We start from the raw sequence: 15083 nt of genomic DNA, 5'->3' as shown, positions 1-15083 counted from the left end.
CATCTCCTCGGGTTACGATCTCTCTTATAAGTTGGAACCTCCTCAGAACACTTCTGATGAGACCCGGGTTCCCTTATTTGAGTAATCGCCCCGTAGTTGTCGCAATATAAGGAAGTCGGCTCCTCGTTACTCGGCACGACTCCCAAATCTGTGATGAACTTCTTCATCCAGACTCCCTCCTTTGCTGCATCTGATGCAGCAATGTACTCCGCCTCTGTGGTCGAGTCAGTAGTGGTATCTTGCTTGGAACTCTTCCAGCACACTGCTCCTCCATTCAAGGTGTACACATACCCTGAATTCGACTTGCTATCATCGACATCAGACTGAAAACTTGAGTCAGTGAAGCCTTCAACCTTAAGGCTATTACCTCCATATACTAGTAAAAGATCTTTAGTCCTTCTCAAGTACTTAAGGATACACTTTACTGCTTTCCAGTGCTCCAAGCCTGGATCCGCCTGATACCTGCTCGTGACACTCAGAGCATGCGCTATATCAGGCCTAGTACATAGCATGACATACATGATATACCATATTGCTGAGGCATAAGGTATCATATCCATGTTCGCCCTTTCTTCTGGAGTTTTCCATGTCAAACCTTTTGACAATGGTTTCTATGTACCTGGACTGGGACAAGCCAAGCATCCTCTTGGATCTATCTCTATAGATTCTAATCCCCAAGATATAGGATGCTTCCCCTAAGTCCTTTATGGAGAAGTGTCTAGATAACCAAGTCTTTACTGTGGATAGCATTCCTACGTCATTCCCAATGATGAGGATGTCATCCACATATAACACCAAAAAGGTGATAGCGCTCCCACTTACCTTCCTGTACACACAAGGCTTATCTTCGTTCTTAACGAAGTCATAAGATCTGATTAACTCATCAAATCTTATGTTCCAACTTCGGGAAGCTTGCTTTAGTCCATAAATGGATTTAAGCAACCTACACACTTTATCTGGGCAGTTCTTGGACACGAATCCCTCAGGTTGCATCATATACACCTCCTCCTCGAGGTTCCCATTGAGTGCGGTTTTCACATCCATCTGCCAGATCTCATAATCATAGTGTGCTGCAATAGCCAATAGAATTCTGATGGATTTTAGCATTGCTACGGGTGAAAAGGTTTCGTCGTAGTCAACACCTTGCCTTTGACGATACCCTTTAGCCACTAGCCTTGCTTTATAGGTCTCTACCTTTCCATCTACTCCGATCTTTTTCTTAAAGATCCATTTGCAACCGATGGGTACAATACCTTCGGGCGCATCAACTAGGTTTCAAACCTTATTGGAGTACATAGAATCCATCTCAGAATTCATGGCTTCTTACCACTTCCCGGAGTCTATACTCATAATAGCCTCCTCGTAGGTCTGAGGATCAATATCCTCAGCATCCTCTCCTCTAATATGTCCCACATATCTCTCAGGAGGATGAGATATTCTATCAGACCTGCGTAAAGTTGAATTTTGTGTATTAGGTACCTGAATAGACTCGGGCTGTAGAGTGGTGCTTGAGCTTGGTTCTCTAACTTCGCTCAACTCTATCATTCTCCTACTGTCTCCGCCAAGAATGTGTTCCTTCTCAAGGAACACTGCTCTCTTAGCTACAAAGACCTTTTGGTCCTCGAGATGATAGAAATAATACCCACAAGTTTCCTTGGGGTATCCCACAAATTTGCATCGCTCTGTCCTTGATTCTAACTTATCGGGGTTGTGTCTTTTAACGTGGGCTGGCAGCCCCAAATCTTAACAACCTTAAGATCAGACTTTTTCCCTTTCTATATCTCATATGGTGTAGACACTACCGACTTAGTTGGAACTCTGTTCAGAATGTAAGCTGCGGTTTCTAGGGCATATCCCCAGAATGAGATGGGTAGGTCAGCGAAACTCATCATGGACCGTACTATATCTAATAAAGTACGATTTCTCCTTTCAGAGACACCATTGAGCTGAGGTGTGTAAGGAGGTGTCCATTGGGATAATTTCCCATGGTCCTTAAGGAACTGAGTAAACTCTGTACTTAAGTACTCACCTCCTCGATCTGATCGAAGAGTTTTGATACTCTTTCCAGTCTGGTTCTCCACCTCATTCTTATACTCTCCGAATTTCTCAAAGGCCTCAGACTTGTACTTCATTAAGTACACATATCCATACCTTGAGAAATCATCAGTAAATGTAATGAAGTAGGAGTAACCTCCAATGGCATGAGTTGACATGGGTCCACATACATCACTATGTATGAGTTCCAACAACTCAGTGGCTTTCTCTCCAGTTCCACTAAATGGAGAGTTGGTCAATTTTTTTACGAATGCAAGGCTCACAAGTTGCATAAGACATATAGTCGAATGGATCTAGATATCCATCATTTAGCAACTTTTGAATCCTTCTTTCATGGATATGACCTAGCCTACAATGCCACAGGTATGCACTGTTCAACTCATCTCGTTTCCTTTTGGACACATTTACATTCATGATATGTGGAGTGGTGTCTAACATAAATAAACCATTATGCAATGTTCCTTTCGTGATGATCTTATCATCTAATAATATCGAACAACCATTGTTCTCAAAAACAAATTTATATCCACTAACTGTTAAACATGAAATGGAGATAATATTTTTGATAATAGAAGGAACAAAATAACATGTATCTAATGCAATAAAAGCTCCACTAGGCAGATGTAGGGCAACCTCGCCAACAACTAATACAGCAACTTTTGCTCCATTACCCATCTTGAGGTCCATCTCGCCTCTCTCTAGTCTCCTAGGCCTTGCCAGAACCTGCAACGAATTGCATATATGATAAGCACTACCGGTATACAATACCCATGTGTTATCATAAGAGTCTGACAAATGGAGACTGATCATGAATGTACCTGAAGCTTCATCAAGCTTTTGTTTCGCCATTTCTGCAAGGTACTCTTTGCAGTTTCTCTTCCAATGCCCCTCTTTACCATAGTGGAAGCACTGGCCTTTGTCCTTTGCTGGGTCTTTCTTAGCAACTTTTGCTTTACCTTGTTTGCCCTTGCCCTTTCCCTTCTTAAGGGACCTTTCTGCTTTCCTTTTCTTTCTGGTCTCACCAGTGTAGAGAACTGGCTTCTCTTTCTTAATAGTACTCTCTTTCTCCCTCAACATATTGAGGAGCTCTGGGAGAGTCTGTGAAAAGGAATCTGGTAGGGATTGAAGCACAATGTCCACACACAAGTTATCCTCTAGGACCATTCCTAGACCTGTGAGTTTCTCTATCCACTCAATCATCTTTAGGACATGGTTCTGAACCGGTGTCCCCTCAGTCATCCTAGCGCGGAAAAGGCTCTTGGATATCTCATATCGTTGAGTCCTTCCCTGTTCCTCAAACAATTTGCGGACATGTAGGAGAATGGATCTGGCATCCATCTTTTCATGTTGTCTCTGTAACTCAGGAGTTATAGAGCCCAACATATAGCACTGAGCAAGAGTGGAGTCATCAATGTATTTCACGTAGCGAGCGATCTCATCCTCGTTTGCCCCTTCTTCGGGCGTAGGCATCACTATATCAAGGACGTACATGATTTTCTCCGCTGTGAGAACAATTCTCAAGTTACGGAGCTAATCCGTATAATTTGGACCAGTGAGACGGTTGACATCAAGTATGCCACGTAAGGGATTTGAAAGCGACATTTTCTGAAAATAAAGATGTAGCAGAAATGAATAACATGCAGATTTTGCAAGAAATAAACTATCAAGATATGGACTTCTATCTTAATATGCTCCTACTATTTTACTAACGAGTCACGCGACACCCTCAGCACGTGAAACGGAAGTCTCCTGCAGACTTCTAGTGGGGATCAGGATCCAATCAGCGTCTTAGTGTAACCTCGAGGGACTCGACCAATCACACTAAGCCTAAAAGGTAGGCAACTCTTGCCGATCACAACTCCTTGTGATTCCCGTCCTGTTCGGCCTCCGAATCACCATGGCCTCGAGGGACTCGACCAACCATGATGCTCGGTTAAGTCAACACCTTCGTTACAAGATGAGTCTGATTTGATGATATACCCTCGAGGGACTCGACCAAGCATACCATGCCCTCAGGTCACCGGTGACATCTCTATGTCGTAAGCAAGATAGCCTATCGCGATATAGGTGAGTCTCGAGGGACTCGACCAACTCAACCTACACCGGGAATCGGTTCCTACTCATAACGATGGAAGGCCACGTGGGTCAATCTAATTGCCTCACGTTTACCGACTTAATATTATCGAGAGATGTTTCTATAATTTGGTCTCCTAATATGACATGTCACACATATACATATTTAATATATATCTAAATCGCATGCAAATATATATACATATCTAGTATGTGTATAAGCAATCACACCAGATGATCATGGAACACAACCTAATATGATTAGGCCCGAGCCAGTAGGCCTAATCACTCACATCAAGATCTATGTGTGCAACGGTGCATCTCCATGACCTGTGATCGTCCATCTCGTCCTCGTCGGTTTCGTCGACATCTTGAAGCATCTCCATGCATCACGATCGTCCGTCTCGTGGGTCCCGCTATCGAATCCACGCTCCCGCTGCACCTCCTCATATGATTACAACTTAATCATAGGCACGCAAGCCCGACAATAAACGAGAAATATAATGGAGGTTCGCAGACCTCAATAATAATAATCACAAGTACACACATCACACGGTCCATGATCATCCGTCCACACATCATACATCACATGTATAAATAATCATCATCACATAGGACTACTAGATAATAATAAAAATAATAATCAACTAAACCTTTTAATTAATTAATATTTTTCTAAAATCAGGGACATGTAGGGAATTTCTCAATTCCTAAGGGTATTTTCGTAATTTGGACAAAAGATAGAAACTGGAATTTCTCAAATTCAGAGGGGCAAAACTATCTTTTTCCCAGAAAACCCTAATGCCCTTTCCCCTTTTCGCTGCTGCCGCCACTGCCACCCTGCCGGCGGCGGCCTGTGCGGCGAGGCGAGGGCGCTGCCCTCGCCTGCAGGTGGCACGCCCGCTGGCGGCGCTGCCGCTGCAGGTGGGCTCCCCCTTCGGGCGTCGCTGCCTCCGCAGGCGGTGCTGTCCCGCCGGGCGGCCGCCCCTGTGGGGGGGTTTCGCCCGCGGGAGCAGCGGCGGCAGGCGCCGCTGCCCTGGGCGCCTCTGCCCGTGGGCTGCCAGCCCCGCCAGCAGCAAGCCTACTGCAAGCAGACTGCCGGCCGGCTGCTGCAGGCACAGCGCTTGCGCATGCGCCGGCGTTGTGCTGCCTGGCTGCGGCTGCGGCTGCCGCTGCAGGTGGCTGCAGGCATGCAGATCGAGGGCAGCAACTGTTGCTGCCCTTCCTCGCTTTTGTGTCAACGATTTTGACGTCAAAATTCTTCCTAAACACAATACACGTAGTTCAAAACCAATCATTCGCACGAACAACCTGGCTCTGATACCACTGTTGGGAAATCATTGGGGGGCGACATCATATGCGCAGCGGAAGAACAAGAAAACAAAAATCCCCGATTCCCAAAAAGATGTTCGTCGTCGTGCGAAGATTGGTGCGCAAAAATCCGCAAAACACAAAACTGCGTATAGAGATTGTGTTACCTAGGGAGATCGTATATCCCTGTTTCCTTGCAGATCCTTAGGAGAGGGTGAAGGAGGTCAAGCGTCCTCCTCTCTAGCGGTGATCCACACAGCAGGGTTGCGACGACGCTCCTCAAAACTCCAGGCCTGCTCTGAGGTGGAGAGGGCGAGGAGAATAGGAAAGGCAAGCAAAGACTCTAGCCTATGAGGCTGTGAATCCCTCCTATTTATAGAGATCCCATGTCAAACCCTAATGGGTCCTTCCCTAGTGGGTATTGGATCTGCATCCAATAAGACAAGGGCTCCGTCGGATATCTCATATCCGAACCTCTACTCATCGCAATACCTACCATATGTGTGTGACCCTCTAGGCCCAATATCGAGCTGGCCGTGAGTCATACCTGTCAGAACTCCTTCTAACTCAGTGAATTATTATCTGTGTAATAATTCACTTGACTCATCGACTACGGACGTACTAGGCCACTACGTCGTAGTCCCCAGACGATACAGGAGAATCCAATCCATTGGACCTGTCTATCCTCAGTTACCATGTACCTATAGTCCCTCATCCATCTAATATCCCAGAGACCGTATATTGAGCATGGTGCTGTCAGACCCATACGGTTTCTATTCGAGTCTCGCTCTAATCGGATTCTCCCGGAGAACTCTTTCTCTCTCAACCCGAATGACCCTGGCCAGGGATTTGTATGAGCAAGAACAAATGGGATATTCCTCTCATGACGCCGAGAGTGGATGATCCTCTATTGACACTCAATAGCCCTCGTAAGGTCGACTACCACTCCCAATGACCAGCTGTACTAGATCTGGGGACAGCCAAACCTATAAGTCTAGTATCAAAGAGTGGAGCACTCATACAGGACATCCTTGGTGTCTCAAGTCTAAGGACCAGATACACCACTAGGACTACGGAATCGCTGTCTGACAATAAGGCATCATCAACCATCCAGCATTCCGTAAGCGGATCAATCAGTGAACTCATTCTCCAATGAGCACCTGTACTGTATCCCTAGTGTCCCTACACGAGCAGCAATGAGACCAGCTGCATCCATCATATGGACGTGTATACAGCACACCAGTCTATCCGGTTATCACGATGTCTCTCTCGAGTAACCTATGACCGGGATTATTTAGGATATGTGTTTAAAGGTGAATCGATCTCATTATCGTGATCTCATCACGATCCGATTCCCATTGCACAAATCCAAGGACATCACAATATATATATGCATTTATGCAATAGTTATAAAGTGATATACGCCAAAATATAATAAGCAAAAAGATTATGTATCAAGTCACACGTGCCATCACTCACGTGATTGGCTTGCTGGGCACATATGACTAGCACAATTGCCCCAAGATTATGTTAATGGGATCACCTCCCATTTCTAACTTAATCATCGTGCTAACTACGAATTTCTTAAGACATTTACTGCAACTTGCTCCGGTGCGTCAATCGCTTCTTCCAACGAGCTTCCGGCGAGCTTCCGTCGATCATCCGATGAACCCTCGGTGATGCTCCTGCGGACTTTCGACAAACTCCTAGACTTGCGACGATCCACTTGGCAAGTTCCGACGAGCTTCTTTGGCAAGCTCTTGGACTTCTCGGATTTGTTCCTACAGAACCTCCGACGACCGTCCGAACTTCCGTCGAATTCTCGAACACCCAACGTGATCATAGTCTTCACTCTGGCGCAACTCCTGCTGCATGTCTTACTTCCATCATAGTTAATCCTGCACATGTAAAACAAAACTTCGATCGAGATAATTAATCCTAAGCAATTAATCAAGTTGTCCGACATGTCACTGGTTCCTCGACGCTTCGTCCGATTATTCGGTGCATCGTCCTCTCCTGCGGCCTATTGCCCAATCGGCCAGTTGACTCCGTAACTCCGATATCCTTGGCGCAATACCCGCTCTTCTTGGCCCGATGCCCAAGTCCACGACCCGAAGCCTTCTATCGATACGTCGACCGATCCACCGGCCTGACGTCCAATCTTCTGACATGTTCCTTCGGCACAACATGATTTTTCTTAGTTTAATTGTCTCATCCTGATCGAACCATCCTGCGTCACTCAAAACGTGGATTAAAATATAAACACATATCAATTGGTTTCATCATCAAAATACGAGATTCAATAGAAAAGCTATGATTTGTTGCTAAATGATGCATGCAATACTTATGCTTTTTATGTGATGTATTGCATATGATGTTAATCATGATTAAAATTGTCTTAATTTGAATTCAAGGTTTATCTCAATTATGGAATTTTGAAATAAGAATGATTACTCACCTTTGTCATGATTTAGAAATTGACATAAAGGGTCTTCCCTTCTTTAGAAAGGGTCTTCCCTTCTTTTTGACAATGACTAGGGGGAGATAGTTAGCTTGCACAATTCAAGAAGAAAGCAAAAATTGTATTTCTCAAAAGAGAAGAAAATGCTATCTTGAACATCACCGAGAATTGCTAGCTTGAAATCTCAATAAAATGCAAAAATATGCTATCATGCCTATCTCAAGATGCAAAACATGCTAACTTGCACTTTGCAACGGAAGCAAAATTGCTAGCTCAAACTTTGCAAAGGAAGCAAAAAAATTGCTCATCTCAAAAGTAAAGCAAAGATTGCTAACTTGCATATTTCTAGAAGCAAAAGTGCTATCCTACCTATCGCAAAGCAAATATGCCAACTTGCATATCTTTGAATTTGCTAGCTTGTATATTGTAAAACTTGCATATTTTAAGAAGCAAGAGTTGCTATCTTGAACTTCTCCAAATTGCTAGCTTGCATGTTCTAAAATATTATAACATTGCTAGCTTGCATGATGTAGAACTTGCTATCTGGAACATTACCAAAAGCGCTATCTTGTATGCTGTAAAACTTGCATATCTAAAACTTGATAGCTTGAATGTTCTAAGCATGATGTAACACTTGCTAAATTTTCAAGCTTCAAAACTGCATGATGATAAAACTTGATATTATGTTTTTCATGCAATAAGTTGAATTAATACTACAAACACATTAAAGTTGGACTTCTCCTTTTTGTTGATGACAAAGGGGGAGAAGTATGATGTTATGCATAAGTTTATGCATAAGTTCATGATGACGTATTGCAAGTATTCATGATGAATATGTTAGGATCGGAGCGGCACTAAGAGGGGGTGAATTAGTGCAGCGGATTAAAACGTCGGTTTTGACAAATCTTTCGTACGATAAAAATCGAACTCGGAAGTGCTTAACTTGAAAGCATATTCGTGAAGTGGTGCAGCAAAGGTAATGAGGAAATAAAGCACGTAAGAAGGTTTGTAGTAATGTAAATAGCAATAATGAAATGCAAACCAGAGATCACGCAGATTTTAAAGTGGTTCGGTCAAATGACCTACATCCACTTGCGAGGCCCTCTTCGATGAGGCTCCCACCTTCCACTTGCAAATCTCTTGAAAGGGAAGGGCAAATACCCCTCTTACAACTTTTTACAAGTGGTTCACTCTCTTACAGATTTTCAGCAAGAAAGAAGGAGGTGAACACTAGAAAATTGAAAACAAGACTTGCTAAGGTTTTTCTAAGACCTTTCTCTCAATCAATTGCTTCTCAAAAAGTTGTCATCTCAGCTGAGATTTGAGGGGTATTTATAGGCCTCAAGAGGATTCAAATTTGGGCTCCAAAATTTGAATTCTCCTTGGTTTCCGATGCTGGCGGTGCCATCGCCTATCAGTGGCGATGCCACCGCCTGTCAGAGTCTGACACTGATAGTGGACTAGCGGTGCCACCGCCCAGCTCTCGGTGCTGGGCGATGCCACCGCCTACCCAGCTCTAAGTGCTGGGCGGTGCCACCACCAGACTCTCCTGTTCACTGGTTGGGCTTTAAATTTAGCTCAAACCAAGTCTAATTTTGGGCCCAATTGGCCCCTACTTGGGTTATAGGATTAACACCTAATCCTAACCTTAATTAACGTGCTAACTACGAATTTAAAGACATTTCCTAAGCTATTACAAAGTCCACAAGTCAAGACTTCTTCCGGTGAGCTTCCGACGAACTTCCGGCGGTCTTCTGATAAACTCTCGGAAGCCATTCTGCGGACTCCCGGTAAGCTCCTTGACTTCACGATTTGATCTTGCCGAGTTCCAACAAGCTTCTTCGGCAAGCTCCGATCTTTCTCGGTGAGCTCCGTGAACTTCCAACGAACCTTCCGGCGAGCTTCCGAAAAACCCTTCGGCAAGCTCCCTACTCATTCTCGGCTAGTTCCGGCAGCATTCCCGATGAACCTTCGGACTTCCGTCGAACTCTCGAACTGGCAACAAATCCTTTGCGCTTGACTCCGATACTTTGTTTCGCTTTATGTCTTCATCGTTATCGTAGTTAATTTTGCACACACAAGCCAAAACTCTACTCCGATCTAGACAATTATCACAATGCAAATTGACATTCTGTTGCCCGGCACGTTATTAGTTAGCGCTTCGTCCGATTCTTCAGCGCATTGTCCTCTCTTGCAGCTTGTTGCCCAATCGGCGGTTGACCTCCGTAACCCCGATATCCTTGGCGTAATTCTGCTTTTGGCCTGATGCCCGACGTCTGAAGTCTTCTGCCATCCAATATCCTAACGTGATCTCCTCCGGCGCAACATCAATTCCTCCTACGTTAACTGTCTAATCCTGATCGAGTAGACCTGCATCACTCAAAATACAGTTTAAATTATAAACACATATCAAGTGGTTTCATCATCAAAATACGAGATTCAATAATCTCCCCCTTTTTGATGATGACAGCCACTTGATGACGGAGTTAACCTTAACTCCCGGAGTTTACCTTAACTCCCGGAGTTTAAACAAACTCCCCCTATCAATATGCCATATTGATAGAACCTTGAATTCAAACTGAATTCAAGTCGTTGCAATATTCATCACGAATACTTGCAACACATCATCATGAACATATGCATAAAACTTATGCATCACATGTCATGCCATCAACATACTTCTCCCCCTTTGTCATCAACAAAAAGAAGTACTACAATCAAGTGTTTGTTATATGGGTTCAACTTATTGAATGAAAAATATAATATTAAATTTTTATCATCATGCAATCTAGTAATTTTATAATATTTTAGAACTTGCAAGCTAGCAATTTAGAGATGTTCAAGAAAGCAACTCTTGCTTCTTGAAATATGCAAGTTTTATAAGCTAGCAAATTTTTCTTCCTTTGAAATATGCAAGTTAGTAAACTAACTCCCCATTTATCATTATCGAAAAGAAGGGAGAACTCAATGGCTAAAAATTTCAACCATTCAACAAGCCAAATATGCAAAGAATTCATGAAAGATATCAATAAGGATCAATTCGTGAATACCAAAGATATGATTCATGGTTCATTAAAATTCTTCTTAACAAGTTCACGATCAAGATTCATATAATTCATAATAAAGCAAATTGATGTACAATCATCACACAAGACATACAAGACAAAGAAATCTTGTTATTTCTATATTATGAAATATATAATATCAGGGCTCATGATTCATTTGAAAAGATATAGCACAAAGAGCAACTTGAAATATTCTTATCAAGATCATATTTTACAAGAAATTTCAAGTATCAAATATCAAGTAATCATCATGTTTCTTCAGAATTCTTAAGTTAAGAAGTCAAGGGAAAGTTCATGATTCGGTTAAAACAAAATTTCATTCAAGTTAATTCAAAAAAAAAAAATCATAATCAAATTATCATTTTTGAGATTCATAACATGAATAATATTATTACTATTTCATCAAAATCAATTTCGAGATTCACACAATATCATGAAATCATTAATCTCGATAAGATGGGAAAAGCATTTTCTTTTTAAGTGATTCTTTTAACATATCATAAAAAAAACTCATTCATAATTCAAGTGGTTTACAAGATATCATAAATGAATTTATCACTTGTATTTCATCAAAATCGAGAACTCTAGAGATAGAAAATGATTGAAGCATTTAACATGATTGAAGCATGATTCATATTTAAAATGTATCTTATGTCGTAAATACGAATCAAGCATTTGTCAAATCTGAAATCATCCTCAAAATTACATTCAATAAATTCATATATGACAAGCATAAATTTATTAAAAAATCAATAAGATAGAGGATTACATTTCATTTTTATAAATTTCTATTCATGTGATTTGCTTTTTATGAGCATGCCTTTGCTTTAAAAAAAAAATGTCAACATTCAAGATAGAAAGGTAAATTTCGTAAAATAAATTATCAAGCATGATTCCATGATAACATCCTTTTAATATCTTGATATTCATTATCAAGTATGATTTCAAAAAGTATGTTCAAGAGAAATCATTAAGACCAAATGCATGATACACTCATTTATTTTCAAAATATTCATCATGTTTATTTTCATGAGATTCACAAGATTGGTAAACTAAATTCATTAATCTCAATAGGATATAAAATTCATTTCCATTTCATACAATTGATTTCATGTGAGGGTGTTCAAGTCTTTTTGTAAAAACATGTATCATCATTTAAAATCAAAACATAAGTTTCGTCATAAAGCCGTCAAGACCAAACACATCAAAAATAAAACATCATGATATCACATCTATCATCAAAAGACTATCAAGAAATTCATACATATATGTACATGCACTATGCCATCTTAATACGTCATAAAAATGATTAAACCAAAAACATGTTAATCCAAAATGAGAGTATCAAATCAACATTTACTTCAAAAACTCATGCATGACATAAAATCATCAAAATTCACATGCATGGATTAATCCTAAGCATTATCACATATCATATAACTATCATCCATAATGTTGCATACATCATTCAACATTTCAAAAACATAACATGCATGAAACCTTAGCAATATACTTTTCATGATCAAAATTTTTAATTTTTCAAAGATGCTAAAAAGAAAAACATGATATAATTTTTGAAAAATAATTTTTTATTTCCTATTCTAAAGTAAGCACTCATGAAAGACATCAAGTAATTTCAAAATAATTCAAGAGAGTTGAGTTACTTACCTTGTAGTCGAAGCTCGTCAAAGCCCAATTCACCGTTTCACCTTTGGAAGTTTTTAATTCATCCTTGGTTGCCTTCCTCTTCTTTGGCCTCTTCCTCCGTTCAAGTTCATTGTTTATTTTAGATTTTTGTTTAATGAACTTATTAAGATTTAGTGTTCGAAGTTCAAGTTCATCATTGTCCTCATCACTTGAGTCATTGCTCAAGTGGTATTCATTTGTCTAGAGTTCCAAATCCTTCATATTCTTTGGAAGGTGATTTCATTCATCATGTTTATCATGTGCATTGTGCACCGTTTCATATGTCATCAACGAACCAATTAGTTCTTCAAGTGGAAAAATATTTAAATCTTTTGTTTCTTGTATTACGGTTATTTTAGGATCCCACCTTTTTGGAAGGGATCTTAAGATCTTGCTTACGAGATCAAAATTCGAAAAAGATTTACCAAGAACTCATAGATTATTGACGACATCCGTGAAACGGGGGTACATGTCGCCTATAGTCTTGCTTGGTTGCATTCGAAAAAACTCAAAATCATGCAATAAAATGTTAACTTTCGAGTCTTTGACTCTACTAGTTCCCTTGTGCGTGATTTCAAGTGTTCGCTAAATATCAAAAGCTGTTTCGCACGTTGAAATCCGATTGAACTCATTTTTATCCAAAGCGTAAAATAAGGCATTCATAGCCTTTGTGTTTAAAGAAAAAATACTTCTTCTCCAAATCCGACCATTCGTTCATCGGTTTAGAGGGAAGTTGAAAACCATTTTCAACAATATTCCATAAATCCAAATTCATAGAAATCAAGAAAACTCTCATTCGAGTTTTCCAATAAGTGTAGTCCAATCCGTTAAACAACGGTGGACGAAAAACCGATAAGCCCTCTTGAAAGCCATGAAGAGTCATTTCTCTCGGGTGTAAATCCGAAATGAGAAATACCGGGCTCTGATACCAATTGTTAGGATCAGAGCGGCACTAAGAGGGGGGGGGGGGGGGGGGGGGGGTGAATTAGTGCAGCGGATTAAAACGTCGGTTTTGACAAATCTTTCGTACGATAAAAATCGAACTCGGAAGTGCTTAACTTGAAAGCGTATTCATGAAGTGGTGCAGCAAAGGTAATGAGGAAATAAAGCACGTAAGAAGGTTTGCAGTAATGTAAATAGCAATAATGAAATGAAAACTAGAGATCACGCATATTTTAAAGTGGTTCGGTCAAATGACCTACATCCACTTGCGAGGCCCTCTTCGATGAGGCTCCCACCTTCCACTAGCAAATCTCTTGAAAGGGAAGGGCAAATACCCCTCTTACAACTTTTTACAAGCGGTTCACTCTTTTACAGATTTTCAGCAAGAAAGAAGGAGGTGAACACTAGCAAATTGAAAACAAGACTTGCTAAGGCTTTTCTAAGACCTTTCTCTCAATCAATTGCTTCTCAAAATGTTGTCATCTCAGTTGAGATTTGAGGGGTATTTATAGGCCTCAAGAGGATTCAAATTTGGGCTCCAAAATTTGAATTCTCTTTGATTTCCGATGCTGGCGGTGCCATCGCTTGTTAGTGGCGGTGCCACCGCCTGTCAGTGTCTAACACTGACAGTGGACTGGCGGTGCCACCGCCCAGCTCTCGGGTGCTGGGCGGTACAACCGCCCAGTCTGGCGGTGCGACTGCCAGACTCTCCGGTTCACTGGTTGGGCTTTAAATTTAGCCCAAACCAAGTCTAATTTTGGGCCCAATTGGCCCCTACTTGGGTTATAGGATTAACACCTAATCCTAACCTTAATTAATGTGCTAACTATGAATTTAAAGACATTTCCTAAGCTATTACAAAGTCCACAAGTCAAGACTTCTTCCGGCGAGCTTCCGGCGAACTTCCGACGGTCTTCCGATAAACTCTCGGAAACCATTTTGCGGACTCCCGACAAGCCCCTTGACTTCATGATTTGATCTTGGCGAGTTCCAACGAGCTTCTTCGGCAAGCTCCGATCATTCTCGGTGAGCTCCGTGAACTTTCCAACGAACCTTCCGGCGAGCTTCCGAAAAACCCTTCAGCAAGCTCCCTACTCATTCTCGGCTAGTTCCGGCAGCATTCCCGATAAACCTTCGGACTTTCGTCCAACTCTCGAACTCGCAACAAATCCTTTGCGCTTGACTCTAACACTTTGTTTTGCTTTATGTCTTCGTCGTTATCGTAGTTAATCCTGCACACACAAGCCAAAACTCTACTCTGATTTAGACAATTATTACAACACGAATTGACATTCTGTTGCCCGGCACGTTATTGGTTAGCGCTTCGTCCGATTCTTCAGCGCATCGTCCTCTCTTGCGGCTTGTTGCCCAATCGGCGGTTGACCTCCGCAACCCCGATATCTTTGGCGCAATTCCACTCTTGGCCCGATGCCCGACATCCGAAGTCTTTTGCCATCCAATATCCTAACGTGATCTCCTCCGGCACAACG

This window comes from Musa acuminata, chromosome BXJ3-11 (assembly GCF_036884655.1).
Source record: "Musa acuminata AAA Group cultivar baxijiao chromosome BXJ3-11, Cavendish_Baxijiao_AAA, whole genome shotgun sequence".
Classification (NCBI taxonomy): Eukaryota; Viridiplantae; Streptophyta; class Magnoliopsida; order Zingiberales; family Musaceae; genus Musa; species Musa acuminata.
This window is presented reverse-complemented; position numbering follows the sequence as displayed.